At 32.4% G+C, this 21,947-nt stretch overlaps 1 long non-coding RNA gene across 6 annotated transcripts; it reads left to right on the top strand.

Annotated features, from left to right (window-relative positions):
- Window positions 1-16,023: 16,023 nt before the first annotated feature.
- Window positions 16,024-20,174, top strand: LOC139897204 (uncharacterized). 6 transcript variants are annotated; one of them, XR_011776468.1, is made up of 8 exons: window positions 16,024-16,326; window positions 16,633-17,215; window positions 18,553-18,579; window positions 18,659-18,882; window positions 19,069-19,182; window positions 19,406-19,585; window positions 19,669-19,911; window positions 20,000-20,174. It is a non-coding gene; the product is annotated as an uncharacterized lncRNA (long non-coding RNA). The 6 variants fall into 6 exon arrangements; XR_011776467.1 differs by having other exon boundaries at window positions 16,633-16,890; window positions 17,119-18,882; XR_011776469.1 differs by lacking the exon at window positions 18,553-18,579.
- The last annotated feature ends 1,773 nt before the right edge of the window (window positions 20,175-21,947 follow it).

Below are 21,947 nucleotides of genomic sequence, written 5' to 3'. Positions count from 1 at the left end.
GAGACGTATACGGGTCACGATACGTATTAATTAATTCGGATATTATATATTAAGCTATATATGAATTATTGGACTGTTAATTGTGGACTATCAACTGTGGACTGCCGACATTGGACAATTAAAATGAATTAAAATATTGATTATAACATATGAAACTAAACAATTCTTCAAGTTTGCCACTTGATTTCGTCCTAAACATCATTTGTATCTAAACGATTACAATCCGCTTTCAAATCTATCATGATTCTTAAAAACACCTCAATTGAGAGGATGAGCCAACCACACTTCATCTACAGAAAGAAAGATTGATGCGTATAGTTATGCACCTGAAAACTCTCGAAAACTGAGTAAACGTTTAACGCATAGCTGTGTTAAATCCTTTAACGTTATTATTACCGAAAATAACTTTGCAATCCCTTTCCAAATTAGCCAATTTTGTCACAGCTCCAACAAGTCAACTTCGACTTTTCGTTCGAAACAACCTTTTTTTAACCTTGATATATATGCGTGCTCTTCTATTGTTACCGGGAAACCTTTTATATTCCACCATATTACCATCAGCATTTAATCATCTAAAAACACAATTCTCTTGAAATCACTTCGGAATGATAACCGATGATTCAAATATCGTAGCATTAAATGCAGAGGAAACATAAAAAAATGGTAGATGGTCTAAACGGTCAAAAGTTTGATGATAAAGAAGAGAGTGTTGGGAACGCTCGATAGAAAATTTGGAACCGAAAAACAGATTGAGCAAACCATGAAGGAGACCAAGGCCAAATACCAGGACCATACCATATATTCAAAGAATCTAGGTAATTCTGGATCTGATGAAACCTTCAACGAATATCTTGCTTCGTACTCATGTTAAAATCTTGCGAAAAATCTTTCTTCATCAACCATCGAACTTAGAAATCCCAAAATATCATCATAAATATCTTCGATATTTCTGAGGATATTTTCATAACTCTTCTTGTCCGAAATTATTTATCTCTTCGCACTATCTATATTACATCATAAAGGAAACTACTTTAGTTTCTAAATTTCTTTTAAATTCGAGTAAGAATTTTGAATGAATTTCTTCATCACAACTTGATTCAAAAATTCCAAGATATCATCGTATCTTTCATTATAAATATCCTCCATATTTCTGAAGATATTTTCATAACTATTCTTACCTGAATCATTAATCTATTAGTGCTATCAGTGTTACATCATATAGAAACTGTTAGTTTCTATAGCCTGTAAACTTTCGAGCTTAAAATATGAATGTTATTGAAGTAATGTTGGGAACTGATGCATGAGTTAGTATAATATAATGACACTTGATCAACGTGATTATATTACAGTAGGTCATGCTGAGTTTCTAATGGAACGTGATGATTCACAGTACCATCATCATGTGTCATTTACACGACTCTTACATTCTAACCAATCTCCAAACATATTAAGAACATATCTTCTTAATAGTTCTATCTTTCCGGATATTCTGGTAATTTGCCAAACCAAGATCGTACTATAACAATCTCTCTCGTAGAAAATTAGTCATAATCATTCAAAACTCCATACCTATGAATTTTGGACTATTACTTGTAGTACTAGAGGTCGAGATGAGAATAAAAAGGTAAAGAGCTCCAAAATGTAAGAGAAGATATAAAACTCAATCACAACCCGGAGGTTATAAACCGTGGATAGTAATATGAATAACAATATAAAGACACGGTATAATTAAGAATAGTATCACCCCAAGGTTATATTAAGGTAAACAGATTTTCTGGTGGAAGATTAAAAAGAAGGATGACATAAATGATAATTAGGAAAATATCAGGGTTTAGAATTGGATTAAGCATTTTCATAATCTTTTAAATTTGGGGATTGTATAGAAATGGTGAGAATAAGGGAAAGGAAGAGCTTAATTTATAATGGAAATATCAGACAGAGTAATCGAGGCGGATCACCGTATTTAATTTTAGAGATCTTAATTTTCCTTACTCGCCGAAGAATCAAATCCTTTAGATTTCGAAGATTTTCTTTAATCCCTTGAATTTCGGAATTCAACCCTAACTCTGTCAAAAGTTAAGACGCACCTTAAATTCTAAAATCAACCGTGACTATGTCACCTGTTAAGACGAATCTCATTTACTCATTTCATTCTTTTGTGATAGCTTCACTCGTACTCTTCGAATAATCGAATTATCTTATCCATATTATTCAACAGTATTAAAACTCTATTTATCAGCTCATATGTGTCGTGAAAACATTTTTATTGTTATCCATGACCACCTCACTCAAATTTTGGGATGAAATTTCTTTAACGGGTAGGTACTGTGACGACCCAGAAATTTCCGACCAAATTTAAACTTAATCTTTATATGGTTTCGACGCGATAAGCAAAGTTTGTAAGCTTGAGTCTTAAAATTTTGAACTATGTTCGGGTATTCAATTTCATTCGACCTTTGACTATTCCCGACGATTCACGAACAACCTTTTATAAGTATATTTACATGTATAAATATATGTATATATAACTATTTGAAAAACATTAATAAAAATTGTGAGAAATAAGTTTCAAAATGGAATATGTAAAAATGACTGTGAAGTAATAAAATTTATTAAATTATGACTTGGAAATGCTAGCAAAGAATTAAGCGTAAAATGTTATACATTAAACTTAAGGTGCGATTATAATAGTATAAAATATGAGTTCAATTTTAATCATCAAGATAGTTATTGAATTTTTTTAGAAGTATATTTGTAAAGAAGCGGGGACAAACATTCATATCTTTTGGGCTTTTAATAAAAATCGAGCCAAGTTAAAAGACTTAGATGTAGATTTAATTGAAATAGTTGGGAGTCCCAACTCCTATTAGGGTGACACTCATTTTAATGTGTGAATAAAATTTCCTTTACATAAGAAACTTAGAGTGACACTTCAATTGATAAGTAAAATGTAATATATAAATGTGGAAGTCATTATTTGACTTGTGAATCGTTTTAGTCACAAGACATGAACTAATTTTGTTTCTTGTTACTTGTTGACCCTACACAGATACATACATATGCTGCGTACATATGACTACCTCAATTTTTTTTATTTTTTTTTTGCATTGGACCAACTATCTTTATTTCTACCTTCTCTATTAGACAAACACCACTAGACAACTAACTAATAATCACAGAATGTAAATTATTAGTGTATTTGATTGTGTCAATCTATTCACTGTTTCTAATTGATTCAATCACACAAATATAAGTAATATTATATAATACTTTACTATATAATATATAATTACATTACACATATATAACATGTGTACTTGAATCCTCCTTCTTGATTTCTTCAACCTGCCTTCTTGCTTCTGTCAATCGAGAACACCACACCACTGGTCACGGCTTATGTTTTTCTGTTTGGGGTCAAACCAAAACACCAACCAAAAGTCACCACAACCACCACCATGATGAAACAACTGCTGCTGTTCTTGTCTTCTGTCCGAGTACCAACCATCATCCCTCTCTCAAAAATCCCTCATCGTGAACCACGACTGCAAAATAACTGCTATTACTGCTGCACTCTATATATTCTGTTTCAATCAACAACCTGCAAATCACATGAACATCTCATCACCACCACTTACTGTTACGACTGTTTTGACTCTATTTTTTTGAAACCAAGATCCATCTGCAACCTTGCCATCTTCACAAAAACCATTCTTTGTAAGCACATTCATACTCACTATCTATTATAATTGTTGATTCTCCCTATTTGTGTTCGAATTCAGCACCAGGATACAAGCACAAGATCATAGTAGATTATTCAATCAAATTCAAAACATCATTATCATAAAAATTAACCACGACAAACGTGAACTACTATATTTGTTTATCATGTTCCCTGTCAAAACAGCCCAACTCCACCTTCAATTTTATAATCACACAACCACAACCTTATCATCTACGATTTAACACAAACTATGATTCATTATTCACTAAATTATTAAATCAAACAAAACTCACCTGCGAAGCTCCTGCTGCTACACTATAAAACTTCTGTTTTCCTGGCAAGAACATCACTATAGCTGTTATATTCGTTCCTGCCATCCTGTTTAAACCTTAGTAAACCAAACAACTCGATAATTATCACTGCTATACGATTACTCACTGCTCGTCTTTGATTCTGATTGAATGAGGAACAATCGTGGCCATTGTTGTCGCTACCCTAAATCAAAACCCACCAAGAACACCATTTATTACTTATATGTTTGAAAAATTAAAAATAAAATAAATAAATACATAATATATATATACATAGAGAGAGATGATTTAATTAAAAGAGTAAATAACGAATCGATTGCTTACTTGAATCATTTCATACTTGAATCATTTGATTGACCGATTTAGTGATCGGTTGATGAATGATGAGGATACTTTGAATCTGATAACGATGACGAGCAAGTGACTGATACTAATCTGTTCGTACTCCGGTCACCCAACATCATCGAAGGCTTCTGTAAATCGTCGATCTGTAATTTGTTCCTGCTTCTGAATTCTTTTAGACTGAAATGAAAACTGCAAAAAAACCTAATCTGCGATATACTTTAAACCTAATTGTGGGTCGATTATGATATGGATTGAGGATTGGGTCGAATCTTTCTATTGGGCTGTTAACGGGTCAGAGGCAGAAAACAAGAAAACTGATTTGGTATATCTATATTTACAATATTTAGTATATTATTATTATTATTATTATTATTATTATTATTATTATTATTATTATTATTATTATTATTATTATTATTATTATTATTTTTATTATTATTATTATTATTATTATTATTATTATTATTATTATTATTATTATTATTATAAATATTATACTCATGATTATTATTATCATTAAAATGAGCATTTGGATTATTATTACTATTAATATTATTATTAGTATCATCCTTAAAATTATCATTTTTGAAATTAATATTATTAACAAAAGTATTTTTATTAAAAATTACCATTTTCATTATCATTATCAGTATTATTGTGTTTATTATCATTACTAACATTATTATTATTTCAACTATTATTTTTACCACTTTTATTATTATTATTATTTTCATATAACATTTTTATCATTTTATTATTATTATTATTATTATTATTATTATTATTATTATTATTATTATTATTATTATTATTATTATTATTATTATTATTATTACCCCTATATAGTAAAACTCATGGAGAATTTGGTAGTTTCAATTGTTTGTGATTGTAGTTTTGACTTTGCGTTCACACTGCAATCGGCCCCTCACCTTTGCCTCAATTTACACAACGACCCCCCAAATTTACATTTTCTCATGGGTAAAAAATGTAAATATACAATTTTATTAAAATAAAAAAACAAATTTCACCCGAATTTTTAGCGGGTCCTATCTTCTCGCTCGGTGCGAGTTAAATTTTTCCGAGCCCACCATTCAACTCAAAAAAATCTTACGAACACAACGGGACTACAGTAGTGCAAATATACAATTTTGTTAAAATAAAAGAAACAAATTTCACCCGAATTTTTAGCGGGTCCTATCTTCTCGCTCGGTGCGAGTTAAATTTTTCCGAGCCCACCGTTCAACTCAAAAAAATCTTACGAACACAACGGGACTAACTATACGCGAAACAGACACTTAAAAAATGCTCAATACATCGGACTACATTCAATACATATACACATCTATAATACGCTCCGCTAACTATGAATACGCAACCCAAAGATCCCGCGGCATCGCGCGGGCTCCTTTTTCTAGTTATTACTAAAAGTATGATCATTTTTATTATTATCATTACTATTATTATTTTTAATATTATTATAATTATTATTGTTAACAAACAAATGTTATCTACATAAAATATATTATTTACATAAAACATAACTATATTAAAATGTTTGTAATAAATATTAGTTATCTATTTATTGCATATAAAAATAAATATAGTTAATTTAGTTATTAATGAAACGTACAAGTTACTAAAATAACAATTAATAATAATACCTAAATTTGTTCGATTATCATTTTATGTATTAATATATATATAAATAATATAGGTTCGTGAATCCGAGGCCAACCCTATACTTGTTCAATGTCGTCATATGTATTTTTACTACAAAATACATTAGGTGAGTTTCATTTGCCTTTTTACCCTTTATATTTTTGGGCTGAGAATACATACGCAATTTTTATAAATGTTTTACGAAATAGACACAAGTAATTAAAACTACATTATATGGTTGAATTATCGAAATCGAATATGCCCTTTTTATTAAGTCTGGTAATCTAAGAATTAGGGAACAGACACCCTAATTGACGCGAACTCTAAAGGTAGATCTATCGGGCCCAACAAGCCCCATCCAAAGTACCGGATGCTTTAGTACTTCGAAATTTATATCATGTCCGAAGGAGGATCCCGGAATGATGGTTATATTCTTATATGCATATTGTGAATGTCAGTTACCAGGTGTTCAATCCATATGAATGATATTTTTGTCTCTATGCATGGGACGTATGTTTATGAGAAATGAAAATATGAAATCTTGTGGTCTATTAAAATTATGAAATGATTAATTATGTTTAACTAATGAACTCACCAACCTTTTGGTTGACACTTTGAAGCATGTTTATTCTCAGGTACGAAAGAAATCTTCCGCTGTGCATTTGCTCACTCTATAAATATTAATTGGAGTCATTCATGGCATATTTCAAAAGACGTTGCATTCGAGTCGTTGAGTTCATCAAGATTATTATTAAGTTAATTATAGTTGAAAATATTATAAAATGGTATGCCTGCCGTCAACTTTCGATGTAATGAAAGACTGTCTTTTCAAAAATGAATGCAATGTTGTAAAATGTATCATATAGAGGTCAAGTACCTCGCGATGTAATCAACTGTTGTGAATCGTTTATAATCGATATGGACTTCGTCCGGATCGATTAGGACGGGTCTCTACACCAGTGAGTGGAAGTGGTTGATCGTAGGTCAATTGAGATTGTTGGGCTGGACAAGGTGGATAGCGATAGCGGAAAGGTTGATTGCTTCGCTGAAATTGATTAACCCTAGGTGGTTGATTGAATCCGGGATTTGGTGGATGAGATGTGTATTGGACGTAACAGACTGAACCGTCAGGGTTTTCGTACTCAACTTGATATTCTTCAGTGGGTTGCGGGTTGGTACAATTAACACAAGCCTGAGCTTGGTTAACCTGTTGTGGCTGCGTCTTCAATTCTCTGAGTTGTTTAGCAAGAGATTCCATCTTATCCGTGAGGGATTTGATGGCCTCCGTTTGATTGTTAAGTGCAGAGAATGGGGCAGATGATGAAGTTGTTTCACCACTGTTCCAGTCATGATGATGCATTGTCATGTTCTCGAGCAATTCCCATGCTTCGTCTGCGGTTTGGTTCATCAGATTCCCTTGATCTGCTGCATCGATCGTCGTCCTATGATTTACCGTAAGACCATTGTAGAAGGTACAGATTTGGGTTGACCGTTCTAGCTGGTGATTAGGGCATTTCTTCAGCAGGGTTTTGAATCGCTCCCATGCAGTGTAAAGAGATTCATCATAACTTTGTTTGAAGTTAATGATGTCCACTACAAGAAAAACGGGCTTATAGGACCAATTTTTATTTGGTCAAAAAAGCGAAGGTCCTATAAAACTACATATTAGGACCATTATTTCAGGGTCCTAACAGGGTCATGGAAAGGGTCCTAACAGACTACTATTTAGGACCTTTTAGTAATTGTGCCCTATATGTTGATTGACGGAATTTATTTAGGGTCCTAAAAGGTATAACTAATAGGACACTTTTTCAAATGTCCTATCATAACTTGTGACCTTTTTAAAAAGGGTCCTGTAATGGGATTAAATAGGACCTTTATTAATGGTGTCCTATATGTTGATTGACGGAATTTATTTAAAGTCCTAAAGGTATAACTAATAGGACACTTTTTCAAAGGTCCTATCATAACTTGTGACCTTTTTAAAAAAGGTCCTATAATTGGATTAAATAGGACCTTTTAGAAATGGTGTCCTATATGTTGATTGACGGAATTTGCTTAGGGTCCTAAAAGGTATAACTAATAGCACACTTTTTAAAGGTCCTATCATAACTTGTGACCTTTTTAAAAAGGGTCCTATAATGGGATTAAATAGGACCTTTTATTAATGGTGTCCTATATGTTGATTGACGGAATTTATTTAGGGTCTTAAAATGTATAACTAATAGGACACTTTTTAAAAGTCCTATCATAACTTGTGACCTTTTTAAAAATGGTCTTATAATGGAATTAAATAGGACCTTTTAGTAATGGTGTCCTATATGTTGATTGACGGAATTTATTTATGGTCCTAAAAGGTGTAACTAACAGGACATTTTTTAAAAGTACTATAATAACTTGTGACCTTTTTTAAAAGGGTCTTATAATAGGATTAAATATGACTTTTTAGTAATGGTGTCCTATATGTTGATTGACGGAATTTATTTATAGTTCTAAAAGGTGTAACTAATAGGACACTTTTTAAAAGTCATATCATAACTTGTGACCTTTTTAAAAAGGGTCTTATAATGGGATTAAATAGGACCTTATAGTAATAGTGTCTTATATGTTGATTGACGGAATTATTTTATGGTCCTAAAAGGTGTAATTAATAGGACACTTTTTAAAAGGTCATATTAACTCCAACATAATGAACTACTAATAAACAATGAAGTGTTTTATAAAAAGTGGAGCAGGGACTCAAACCCACAACCTTCCCTTTACGTACCAACATCCTAACCATATGACCCATTGTGTTAACCTGAAAAGTTTATCTTTGTTTTATATAAAACAGTTAAGAAAGTTGGAGTAATTCGGAGTTAATAGAACTCCAACAACGGGTCCTATAATGGGATTAAATAGGACTTTTAGGTTATGGTGTCCTATATGTTGATTGACAGAATTTATTTAGGGTCCTAAAAGGTATAACTAATATGACACTTTTTTAAAGGTCCTATTATAACTTGTGACCTTTTTAAAAAAGGTCCTATAATGGGAAGATCCAATGACTTAATAGAACAAATAAATGGTGGGTCTTAATCATATAATAGTAGAGTAGTTTATAATATAACTTCATGGATTAAAAGTTTGGTCGAAAACAATGTACGTAATTGTTAATTTAAATGGTTTATTGTGCGCCAAATCAATAACATTTTAACATTACAAGAAACCAATTACTATTTAATAACATTTTTGTTATCTTGAGTTAAAATCTCAAGTTCAAACAACCAAAAACAAACAACATAAATTTATTCATAGTTAATATTACAAAGTAGTAACTAGTAATAGATTAATGGAACATGTTTGTTACCAATCAAAAACTATAACCAAAAGGACGATTACATTGTTTCAATTTGCAAAGATGCAATTACAACTTACAAACTTAACATGACATAAATTGTATCAACCTGACAGAGTTACTTAGTTTTAACTAGCCATAAAATTCAAAGATGCATTGTTTCAAGCAGCCCAAACATAACAGTTTTATAAAACAAGTTTCTTTCATATCAAAGTTCAATTAAAGTGCCTCAATCTTGATCATTAGCTGCTTGAGTATCATCACTTCTGTCACCATCGAAAACCGTATGCGGGGTGGAGGAAATAAATATCCCAGTTGCTTAATCAAAAAGAAGAGTGCATCGTCTGACCATTTTACCTGAGAAGCTAGTGTGAAAGGTGTTGTAGATTTACTTTATACTAACATACATTTCTTAATAATGTGCCAGGAATCCCATTTAATGTGCAACTAATACTCATAGATCATGCTCAAAGAAAATAGTAAAATCACATAGAGAAAAAATCTAACGAAATCCCTTCCAGAAAGCATGTAACATCAGTCTATCAATGAAATGATAAGATCACTTAAATTGCACGACAATTAGATACAAACATAAATCTTGATTATTTTTCCTTTTACTGCACGTATCGCCTTCTTTATCATCTCCATATTACACCACCATTTAAACTAACCACAACCTCCCTAAAGGTCTAGTTACCATGGAAACCACTCAAATTATTATATACTCTGTAATACATAGTCATTAGACACGGGCACAAGCCAAAACTAATCATTTTCACGAAAGGAAACCTACACTTAAAGAACAACCATATATACATGTTGTGAAATCACAAGCTCTTTCGACTGTACATCAATCAAATTCCATATTGAAAATCATAACTTAGAAAATCATAACTCATCATTCAATGGTAAAATTCTCAAAATGGGTATGATCGAATCAGCCCATTCATTAATGGATCACGTCACTAACAGTATTATAAACTTAAAACTAATCATGGCTCTATCAAGTAAATGAAACCATACCATGTAACTCCATTTCCTTCAAACATTTCATCGAACACCTTTTATGCACTTGAATAGTCACAATTCAACTACACTTTGCACACCTGCATCAAACCTTTTTAAGGTTAAATTATAGCTTTTAGTCAAAAGGTTGCATATATATTGATCGAGCACTTGTCGCATCACACATGTAAAACATACCTTTAAGAAATTGATCTACCCTAAAAAAGTCTTAATGAAGGTCAAAGAAGCTGAAAATAATCTAAATTTGAATTAAAAGATTAAAAGGGTGCAAGTCAATTTTCATAAGAATTTATCCAAGAAAATATACAAAGGCAAAAAGCTACCGTATATTGATTTCGAATTCTTGTTGACAGATAACATGTGAGAGAGGAAGAGTACTGAACAATTTTAAAGGGAACATGCAAATTTAAGAATCATTATTAAAATTTTATGGATTAATATTTTCAGTACTTGTTTTTTTATAAATTAAATTCAGAAATTAATTATTAATATATATTTATATAATAATGACATAACCATGATTTTTGTGAAAATGCCATGTGCCCTTTTAGAGATTAAGAGTGAGTTAAGATTATTTAAGATGATGTCATCAACTTAGCAATTTAATAGATAGTATAGATTCTGCAATTTGATCAAAAAGAATGAAAACAGTATGTATCCAAGTCCATATACTATAATATAGCTTTTGGATATTTAAAAAGTTAGAAATTAGCAAAATAAGCTGCACCATTTTAGAACGAATTTTCCAATTGCTCTCTCTAACTTACCTTCGAGGTTCTTGAGCTCTTTCGATGGCATAACAGTCAAACATTCACCAATGTTGTTCCTGTAAAATTGCCTATTTTCACAAAAGCAAGGTCATAACATCGTGTTCATAAAGATATCGATGGAGTATTAATTTAAGAATCTTAATTCAAAAAATACGTGTTTTGATTCAAAAGGTTTGCAAATTTCTGAAGGTTTGCAATTTTCTGAAGTATTAATATAAGAATAAAGATGTATTATTAAATGGAGATGAGTACGTGTCTCTGCAACTAAACACATAAGTATATACTTGGCTAATTATGGTTTATAATGAAACGATAGGGAAGCAGCTAGGGTTTATAATGAAACGATAGGCATTGTTGGTTTATAAGATGGTTTTTATTTTTGAAATGGAATAACTTATTAATTAAAGGGACGAATTTTCCCACATGCCTGGCACATGTGGGGGGTTAACCTTAAAAACCTAACGAAAGTTAGGTTGGGGTACCAACCACGAAAGTTAAGCAAAGCATAGGTACCAACTATGCAAAGCATATGTCCACATGTTTCCTTACAAAACAACGTCTACTTGTGCAGTTACAGTAGTTCCTGTACCAAAAATAAATTTTTTTATAGAAAAGTTAAAATTGTTAACACGTTTGATCATGTGTAAACAACAACATACCCAATCCCACATGCGTGAGGTATGGGGGAGGTGAGGCGTAGACAACCCTTCCTCTATCCTAGAATAAAGAAAAATCATTTCTCTGCCCCGAGTGAAACACTCACAAGAGTAGAGAAAGTCCTCCCTCTCTTTGTTCGACGGATAAAGAGATTGCTTCCAATAGGACCTCCGGCCCAAAAAGTAGTAGGAAAAAAAAGATAAATGAATAAAAAGTAATAAAATCGAGACGCCATGAAAATATAAATTGTCTCATGTGTAAACACCTATGAGAAAATATAAATTGTCTCAACTACTGTGTTTTACTTGTTCAAAATATCTCCTAACTTCATCGATATACTCGGGTAGTTACTAAAATAAGAACTTGGATTCAACTGTCAATACTCAACATATCTTAGAAATATAAAGAAATTCAATTTGTACTTGAAGTAAAAAGTTAAATCGTAAAGCTCATCATAAATACACTAATATTTGCTGCAAATAACTTAAATAACTCTAAGGTATTACCAACAGGAATAACATACATTACATACCATGTTTGCCAACAAACGATGTACAATGAGCGGCAGACACATCTAATACTCCAACAGCAGCAATGTTCTGGGTTGTCGATTGAGCTGCAACCGAAAACACTAAAGTTGAATTATGAAGCTCATCATAAACAAATTAATATCTTACAAAAACAACTAAAAGAACATAAAAAAAATATTACAAAAATACATTATGAATTGTAATTGTTAATAGCTTTATGAAATAACTTTTATAGGAACGATAATTTGTTTTCATCAAACGATTAATATTTATGGCTCTATAAAGATATAATGAAAGTTCTTTTTCATTTAAGCATTTCATCAAACACATGGTGATCATAATAAACCATATAATTGAAAGTCACTATATTGCAAGAACAACAACGTACTTCATGAAGCTAAATCAAACAACCCTTAAATTGCAATAAACTTACTATATTAAGCTTATGGCTGCTAGTATACTCTACAGTTAAGAAATCATTGAAATTGAGTTTATAAGTTTTTGCATATCTCGATAACAAATCCTAATTTAAAAAAGGTCAAAAAGCCTATCTTAAGCCTATCTAATTTTTAACTTAACCGAGATCTATCTTAAGAATTGCATAAAATATTAAGCGTTAATTATATAAATAGTGTAAATGAAGAATGAGGGTAATAATACCGAATTTATTGTTGTCGACCATTAGTCAACCTGCGCACCTGTGAAATACCCGTTCACCGTGAAACCCTAACTGCCGATTCCTCATCACTTTCTTATTCTTCAGATCCTTCTTCTTCTTCAGTTTCTTCGTCTTCTTCAGTTAGACTAAGTAAGCAATTGTTGTTAGCTTCTTAGATGCGTTCATGTATAGTGGTTGTAAATTATGCGAGTATAATAAAAGTGATATCTGATTTGAATATTTGAGTGTGGATTAAGCGTTGAAGAAGTACATATTCAGTACATGATTTGTGGGGGAATGAATATTAGGGTTAGGGAAAAATGAGAATTTGGGGCTGGGAAAAAATCAGAGATTATCTATTATCGATTTATAATCTTGAAAAATTGATGATTATGAAAAAACGAGTATAAGAGGGAAAACATTTAGGTATCCCGCCAAGGTGAAAAAAGTGCGGGACTGTCGAATAGCAAATGATACTTTGAATCATTCATATTCTAAACCATTCAGCGCTAAATCATTCAGTTTTATTAAATGCACTCTTAGTCTGATAAGTTTTAAAATGTTAGTTATTATTATTATTTGTTTAAGATTAATAAAAAGGATAAACACTTAATTGCACGATACATATATTTTTTCGGTGAAAAATTAGTAAGTATATAGATAAATATGAATCGTTTGTAACAACGAAAAATAAAGCATCTTAACTAAATTGGATCCCCTGAATGCGAAACCCCCCACCCCCAACAAAAGAATTAACAACGAGAAGAGTGGAACATGTGAAACCATAATCGAATAGAACGATGCCCGACACAATTGGAGAAGCGGGGGAAACGATGCTAATGTTGTCGGCCTAGGGTCTATGGTTTAGGGTTTAAGTTTATTGATAATGATACAATATATACGAAGCATAAATCACACAGTTTGCAGTGTCAACGACGGTGGTGGAGGTCGAAGACACACCATTTCCATTGGTAGTGACGGTGGTGAAAAGTGTGGTGGCTAGGGCTGTTAACGAGCCGAACTCGAACGAGCATGAAGAATTTGAGCTCGGCTCGTTTAACTATTACTCGGTTCGAACACGAATTGAGCTCGATTAAAAAATTCATATTTTGTTCGAGTTCGAGCTCGATTATTTTTTCTATGTTCGAACTCGAATTCGATGTTCGTTCAAAAGTTTGAAGTTCGATCCTCGTATTTTAACTGATTCCTCCTTTATGATGTAATATTTATATTTATTCATGTTTCATGTAACTCGGCTCGTTTAGCTCGGGCTATACTCGTATTTAAACATAGACGAGCCTTCGAACTATTCGAGCCATATGTGCTCGATTAGTTCGTTTGATTATTAAACGAGTTTTCGAGCGAGTCGAGTCGAATACTAACATTTTTATACTCGGCTCGTGAAACTAATCGAACACTATTTTTAGTTTGAATTCGACTCGATTTCGAATTCGACTAGAGTTCGAACTCGTTAAAGCTCAAACTCGAAATAAACAAGCTCGAACTCGAGTAATTCGTTAAAAGCTTGATTCTTTAACAGCCCTAGTGGTGGCGAGAGTTAGCCAAAGTCAGGTCGTTTGCAGGTAGTGACGGGTAAACGGGGATACCCATTTACTATTTTCTCACGGGTTACTTTGTTTTCTCACGGGTATCGAATATCTTCGTTGTTAGTCATTATCATTCACCATTAATCTATTCCAAAATTTTTTAATAATGATATTAAAATTGTGTAATAAATTTAAAAGACTAGGGTTTAGGGATTAGGGTCTAGGGTTTAGGGATTAGGGTCTAAGGTCTAAGGTCTAGGGTCAATGGTCTAGGGTCTAGGGTCTAGGTTTAAAACACTATAGTAATCATTAAGCATCTTGTCGTCACCTTCCTAATTTTGGAAGATTTAAAGTTGTTATTAGACTCGTTACTTCTGAATCTGAATGATCACCCGAGTTCACGGCTATTAAAAAATGGTATATATCAGGTTAAAGACGGTGGATTGAAGATCGATAATATTCTTTTATCGTCTAATGGTCACTTTACTCGTCTAATAATGGTCACATTAATTATTTAGTGTCTGATGTCGTTTTTCGCATGCCAACCGACATATTGCTGGTAGATTGAGTGTCTTCGCACTTCTTTTAACAGTTTACCATTTTGAAAATACTCTCTAATAGCTGAACACACATTCTTACCAACAACATCCCAAGCTGATTTGAAAAACTTTGAAGAATAACCATCAGGACCAGGAACCTTCTCATCATCAATATCAAACATGGTAGCCTTATATTCATCATCATGAATGTATCTATCCATGAATAAAGCATTCTCGTATGATATCTTCCTAGTAAACAGAGTTTCAGGAGAAGATATAGGTTGAACATCCACAGAGGTACAAAGAACAGACTTGAAATATGGTTTAGGGTTTGTGGTTTAGGATCTAAGATTTATGGTTTAGGGTTTATAGTTTAAGGATTAGAGTTTAAATTGATTTTCTCCCGATACTATTTTCTAAAAAACTATGTAATGTATAGAATGAATACGGGGATTTATTATCATTAATTTAACTTATAACGGGGCCGACAATACTGGGTGCATCAATTAAACTTAAAAAGGGCCGGGGGATTGATAGTATGTCCGTTACATCATAAATTTGTTTGCAGCAATAGATGATTTCTCTATACATTAATTTGCAATAATAGATGGTTTTTGTTATACTATAAGCATTTTTACAAGATTAAAATCAGTCTTTATAAAGTAACCGGTCTCTTTGATACCGAATGAAAAATTAAAAATTATATTTATAAAAAATTTCACTTAAACCATTAAAGATATATTTAAGATAAATTATTTTAACGCTTATCACATTGAAGTATAACTAAAACCAATAAAAAAAATATAGAAGTGTTAATCATGAAATTTTAACAAAATCCTTAATTTTAAATTCCCTCCTTTAATTATCTAATTTATCTATTTTTAATCTTTGTTCTTTTTCTATCTCCACAAGCTATCCCCAAAAAAACCCTAAACTACCATCGCCATCTTCATCATTTCATGACTTCATCATTACTTAATCGACGCGATTGTTGATGACAAATCAAAACCTAGATAACCACTGCCATCGCCAATTTATCAATCTATTTTGAAAACGATTAAGACCTCTTCGTTTTCATATTTTCATTCTCTCCATCTTCTACTCTCCATCTCTCCATCAAAAACCTAGATAACCATTGCCAACGCCATAAGCATCTTCTACTGATTGTTTTACTCGGTCGTTATCGATGAATTGTTTCCCTTTTAAAGCTACCGACATGCTGAAAGGTAGGGGTTTATTTTCAATTTGTTTCTTACAATTAATTTTTACAGTTAGTCGATATTTGCTTGTTGCTGGATTAGGAAATTTTGTATTCTAAAATTGTTAGGGTTTTTGAAGTATTCCCTAAATACGTATAAAATTGGTCTTTTAAGGTTTACGCATTGATGAGTGGAGTTTGTAGCTTGAATCTATTATAATATTGAATTGTTATTTATGTTTAGAATTTAATCTCTGGTGTATGCTTGTATTCTGAATATTTAGGGGTTTGTTTTCAATTAGCAGTAACTCAATATAATTCTTCTGTTATGCAGAAACTTAGTGACATGACAGTCATCAGGAAACAAGACATTCTGGCTACTCTTCAAGCTTTAGAACATATAACAAAAGATATTCAGACAGTGTATACATAAGGTGATGGTTCGGATACGAGTAAAAAGATTCATTATGTGTTGGAGAATGCAGGGAGTGATTCAAAATCAATACTCCGTATATGTTTCTAATTGTTGATTTCTAAATTGATTGTCTATTTCGGTCATCAAGTAGTTTCTATATCATTATCACTCTACCAGGTAACCTTCTTTAATGTCTCTCTATCCTTTTCAATTATTGACAATTATTATATACGACTGGTACTTGAAATCTCAAGGCTCGTACATAAGTTGATTAAAAATCATAACTTTGATTTGTGCATCTACTATTTATGCTTAAAGTTAGGTTAAAAAAAGGTATGTTGATAACTTTTGTAAGCCAGTATACTGGTTCATGAGATACTCGAGATTAAGTCGTGGTAGTTACAGATTTTGAAGAGATAAATGTGTCTCAAGATGTCAGCATATGGTCATCAGGTGGAGTGCGAGTATACGGCTCGATGTTTCTTGAGTGCTGAAAGATCAGGTCTGTTTTTTCCCCCCTGAGATTTTCAGTCGTCAATGTTAGGAAATGTATAGATCGAATGTTTGATTCATTGATTTTTATGTTTAATCTATATGTCATCTTGTGCTGCTAGCATTTAGTTGGGAATTCTGTTTTTTGTTAATGACTTTTTTAATTGCACTGACATCAATTACGATCATGTGAAAGTAGCGACTCTACAGTTCTTGAGTCTTTGAAATCTGATAATCAGTGTTTTAATTATTGCTAAGTGGCTGCTTTCACATTCTGAGATTGTTAGATTCAAAGTATATACTCTGCTTGAAGTATGTGACGACGTTGCCTTTATATAAATTAAAGGTCATTACATGAAAGACTTGCATACTTTGGTGTAGGGATGAGCAAAAATGCCGAAAAACCGAAACCGTACCGGTACCGGTACCGAAATACCGTACCGATGGTATTCGGTATCGGTATCGGTTCTTAGTTTATACAAAAATCGGTTTCGGTACTATGAGGTTCGGTACCGGTATTCCCGATCTGAAAACCGAAATATAAAATGAGTATACATGGCCATAAGATTAAGATATTATACGGAGTATAATGTAGTAATAGTAATTTTTTTAAAGATTATGTTTTACCAATGGCTGTCTAATACAACGTTGATGTTCAAGATCTAAAGTAGCATATGATGACTGGCATACTAACCCAAGGTTATCTACTGGAAATGGATTAAGCTTTCCTTGTTTTACTTTGGAGTTAGAATTGGTGCAGTAATGTAATCATTTTATAAGTCAGCCGCTTGCGGGCTTCCTTCTACACTCCTGATAGGCTCTTGCCAATGTCTTAATAATACATCTTTTAGCTTTTCTAAATAAAATAATAATTTATATTTAATACGCAACGAGATAGTTAATATAAACATTAAGGTTTTGCATTATTGCATATATGTATGTATATATGCCTCTACTATGACAGTAACATATATTATGTATGAAAATTAAAGAATTAGTTTAGCTAGTTTAAGAGTTGTGAGTCTAGTTAATGATCTAAAAACGATTAAGCAAAGTTAAGTAGGCATGTAATATTTCGGTACTATATGGTATTAGTACCGAAAAACCGGTACCGATACCGGTACCGAACCAGTACCGATACCGTTAATTCGGTACGGTATTCGGGAAAGGGTTTGGCCTTTTTTCGGTATCGGTACTATGCGGTTCAGTACCGGTTCGGTATGGTATTGGTACCGATACCATCCCTACTTTGGTGTCATTAGTTGTGAATTATTTCAATGTAACTAAGCATGATGATGGTGGTCATGATGTGGTATTAATTTACATGGATGACATCCTCTGGATCAGCACCTAGCATAGCATGATGTTGTCCAGGTGAATTGCACATTTGTTAATCCTTGCTTTTCATATGAGTCACACAATGTAATGGACTAATGGGTTAACCTTTATTCAGAAAGCGTCCTGATGGAGATAAAAAGCTAACCAAAGAGGCAAATGCACAAGTGGTTTCAAGTTTCGACACCACACATGAAAAGATCATACCTAAGCGGGTTTACGAAAGCATCAGAGATTACATCTGGTCTAATAAGAAAGATAAAGAACATTCTCTGAAATCTCAAAAGTTTAGCACTACAAAACTAATCTAGAGAAGTTCCAGTCTATGTTTATACTCTTAAGGTAACATACACTACTATTCGCCTCATTAAAATTTAAATATTCTTTATTACGTTTTAAAAGAGCTTGAACTCTATTGAGTTGAGCGCGGTTTTGTTCTTCACTTTTTTGTTTTTGTTTTGTTTTCTTCATTATGATATTACCCCTTTGTTTATAAGTAGGCTGATCTAGATTGTTTTAACTTTTCAGTGTACCATTCAAGTTTCACCTATCTCCATAGAGTTATTTTACCCATTTAGTAATGATTACTTGCTTGAGCTTATTTTTATACAACTGGATGGGCAAGATATGTAGCAACGGAAGGTGGGTGGAGAATAAGATACAAAGTCAAGTACAGTGTAAAATATGAGTAAACGATTATTATGTTATTATAAGTAATACATACTAGGTTAAATGAAGATATTTGAATACATCAAATCAACCTCCAGGGCTGTGCATATGCACAGCCATAATACCTACTAGTATATTGATATTGATATTCTGACCGTTTTCAAAAACTCGTGATGCTCATCTTGTTTAATTCTAGGTTTTATGTTTTGTAACACCATCTCGTGTTGCTTACACACGAGAGAATCAAATGATGAAATCAAAAATCGTGGAATTAGAGGCGGAAAGAGCACAACAGAATTGGGAAAAGAATCGGTCCAACAGTGATTCAACTATTTCCCCAGTTACCTCACCAGTCGTTGAACCTCTACCCTTATGGGTATGTTTATGTTATAAAAAACCTTGTCTTCTTAATGTTAACAAATATACTTTAACTCTTATTTGTTGTAAAATGATATTCAGGTTCGGTCTAACGTATATATGAGGAGCATTCACAAGCCGTTTGACATAGTAGCAAGAGGATGGATTTTGAGTTTAGATCCAAAAGAGGTGGTGGGAGGGAAAGAGATTGGTACAAGATAATGTTCGGTTAATCCTCAGGTGACAATTCAAAAAGAAGAAGAGCTGGTTGGGCCGTATGCACAGATGGACACAATTATTGATGCTATAGGCACTCGTATTGCATGGCCAAGAAATTTTATCGAGGTATGACCTTCTTAAAGTGTACTTTTGTAATTACAAGTTATTTTAACGCGAAGTTAAACTAACATATGAAATAAATTTTTTTTTGTAGGTAGTACCTCTTGATTAAGAAGATTGCTTCATGATCGATCTGCTCATTCTTAGAATTCATGTGTTTACTTCTTTATTATTATCGCCAAATGTTACTAGACTTATATATTTGATTTTTGTAACTATGTTTTCTTCCAGATGAAACATATCTGAGATTCTGAGTTTGCTATTAAATAAAAATCAGTTTTTGGATGTCAATTTCATTTATAGAATTTGTTTGTTTTAATTATAATTTTATGATCATGCCCATGATTATTTTATATTTATCATGATCATTATAGCTAATTTGCGCGACCTTAAAAATCGGTTTCATAATTTTACTTTGAGATTTAAGGACCTTTTAAAAGGTCCTAACATATGTTTTTAGGACCTTTTTAATGGATCTTAATATATGTTTTAGGACCCATTTATAATGTAAATAATTATATTATAGGACCCTAAAAAGGGTATTATCATCTTAGTTAAGATATTAGGACCTTCATTAACAGTACTAACATGTGCTTTTTAGGACCTTTTTTGTGTGTTTTAGGACTCTATCGAAAGGTCGCAATATAGTATTTAGGACTCTATTTGTGGTCCTTAATTATTTTATAAAACCCTATTTATGGGTTTCAAAAAACTTATTTTAGGACGCTATTTGTGTGGTTCTTAATGATAGTATAGGACCCTTATTAATGAGTTTCATAAACTTATTAGAACCTTTTTTAAGAATCCTAATATGATTTTTAGGACCCTTAAATAAAATCCTTATATGTTTTAAAATATTAGAAGTCCCATTATATGACCCTATAATAAGGTCCTAATATGTTCATGGGACCTTTCTTAAGCATCATTAATGATATTATAGAACCCTTATTCATGGGTTTCATAAACTTTTTTCAGCTATTAGGATCCTTTTTAAAGATCCTCATATATTTTTAGGACCCTTAAATAAAGTCCTTATATGTTTTAAAATATTAGAAGTCACATTATATGACCCTATAATAAGGTCCTAACATGTTCATGGAACCCTTCTTAACGGTCCTTAATGATATTATAGAACCCTTATTCATGGGTTTTATAAACTTTTTTCAGCTATTAGGACCCTTTTTAAAGATCATCATATGTTTTTTATGACCCTTAAATAAAGTACTTATATGTTTTGAAATATTAGATGTCGCATTATATGACCCTAGAATAAGGTCCTAATATGTTCATGGGACCTTTCGTAAGGGTTCTTATACATTTTTTAAAACCCTTTTCTAATAAGGTCCTAATATGTTGTTAGGACCCTTATTAGTCTATTGGGACGCCACTGTAGGAGGACCAATTCGTTAGTGGTCCTATCAGCTCAAAGGTCCTATTAGAGTACATAATAGGACCTTCGTGGTGGTCCTATAAGCCCGTTTTTCTTGTAGTGGTCATTCTTCAGTTTGGTTTGTTTAGAAGGAGGGAAATATTTGATTAGGAATTTAGTAGCCATCTCCGTCCATGACGTGATGAAATCTTTTTTCAGTCCTTCAAACCAAGTTTGAGCATAATGAGTGAGAGAATAATGGAACAAGTATAGCCGGACTATATCTTGTCCTAGCCCTGGCTGTTTGTAGGAGTTTGAAAGAGATATGAATTTATCAAGGTGAGAATTAGGATCGTCGTTCGGTAATCCATGAAACTGACAGCAATTCTGGATGAGCTGGATGATGTGATGTTTTAACTCGAACGAGTGTCCTTGAATCTCTGAAAATCTGATTGGTCCTCCTCGACCTTCAATCGAGGGTTTGGTGTTTTCTAGCTAAAGTAACGCGTAATGCCATTTGATTTCTGATTCGTGCTTTCTTGCGTGCTTTAGAGATTATTGCGTCTGGATCAGGTACGAATAACAATGGTCCTGGTCTAGATCGGGTTTGGGTCATACACTGGGTATGCCTTTTTGTTTTTAATTTTTCGCAAATAAACTAAGATAATCTAAA

The sequence above is a fragment of the Rutidosis leptorrhynchoides genome, chromosome 3 (genome assembly GCF_046630445.1).
Source record: "Rutidosis leptorrhynchoides isolate AG116_Rl617_1_P2 chromosome 3, CSIRO_AGI_Rlap_v1, whole genome shotgun sequence".
Lineage (NCBI taxonomy): Eukaryota > Viridiplantae > Streptophyta > Magnoliopsida > Asterales > Asteraceae > Rutidosis > Rutidosis leptorrhynchoides.
The sequence above is the reverse complement of the archived record's forward strand: the minus strand, read 5'-3'. Positions and strand labels throughout refer to the sequence as shown.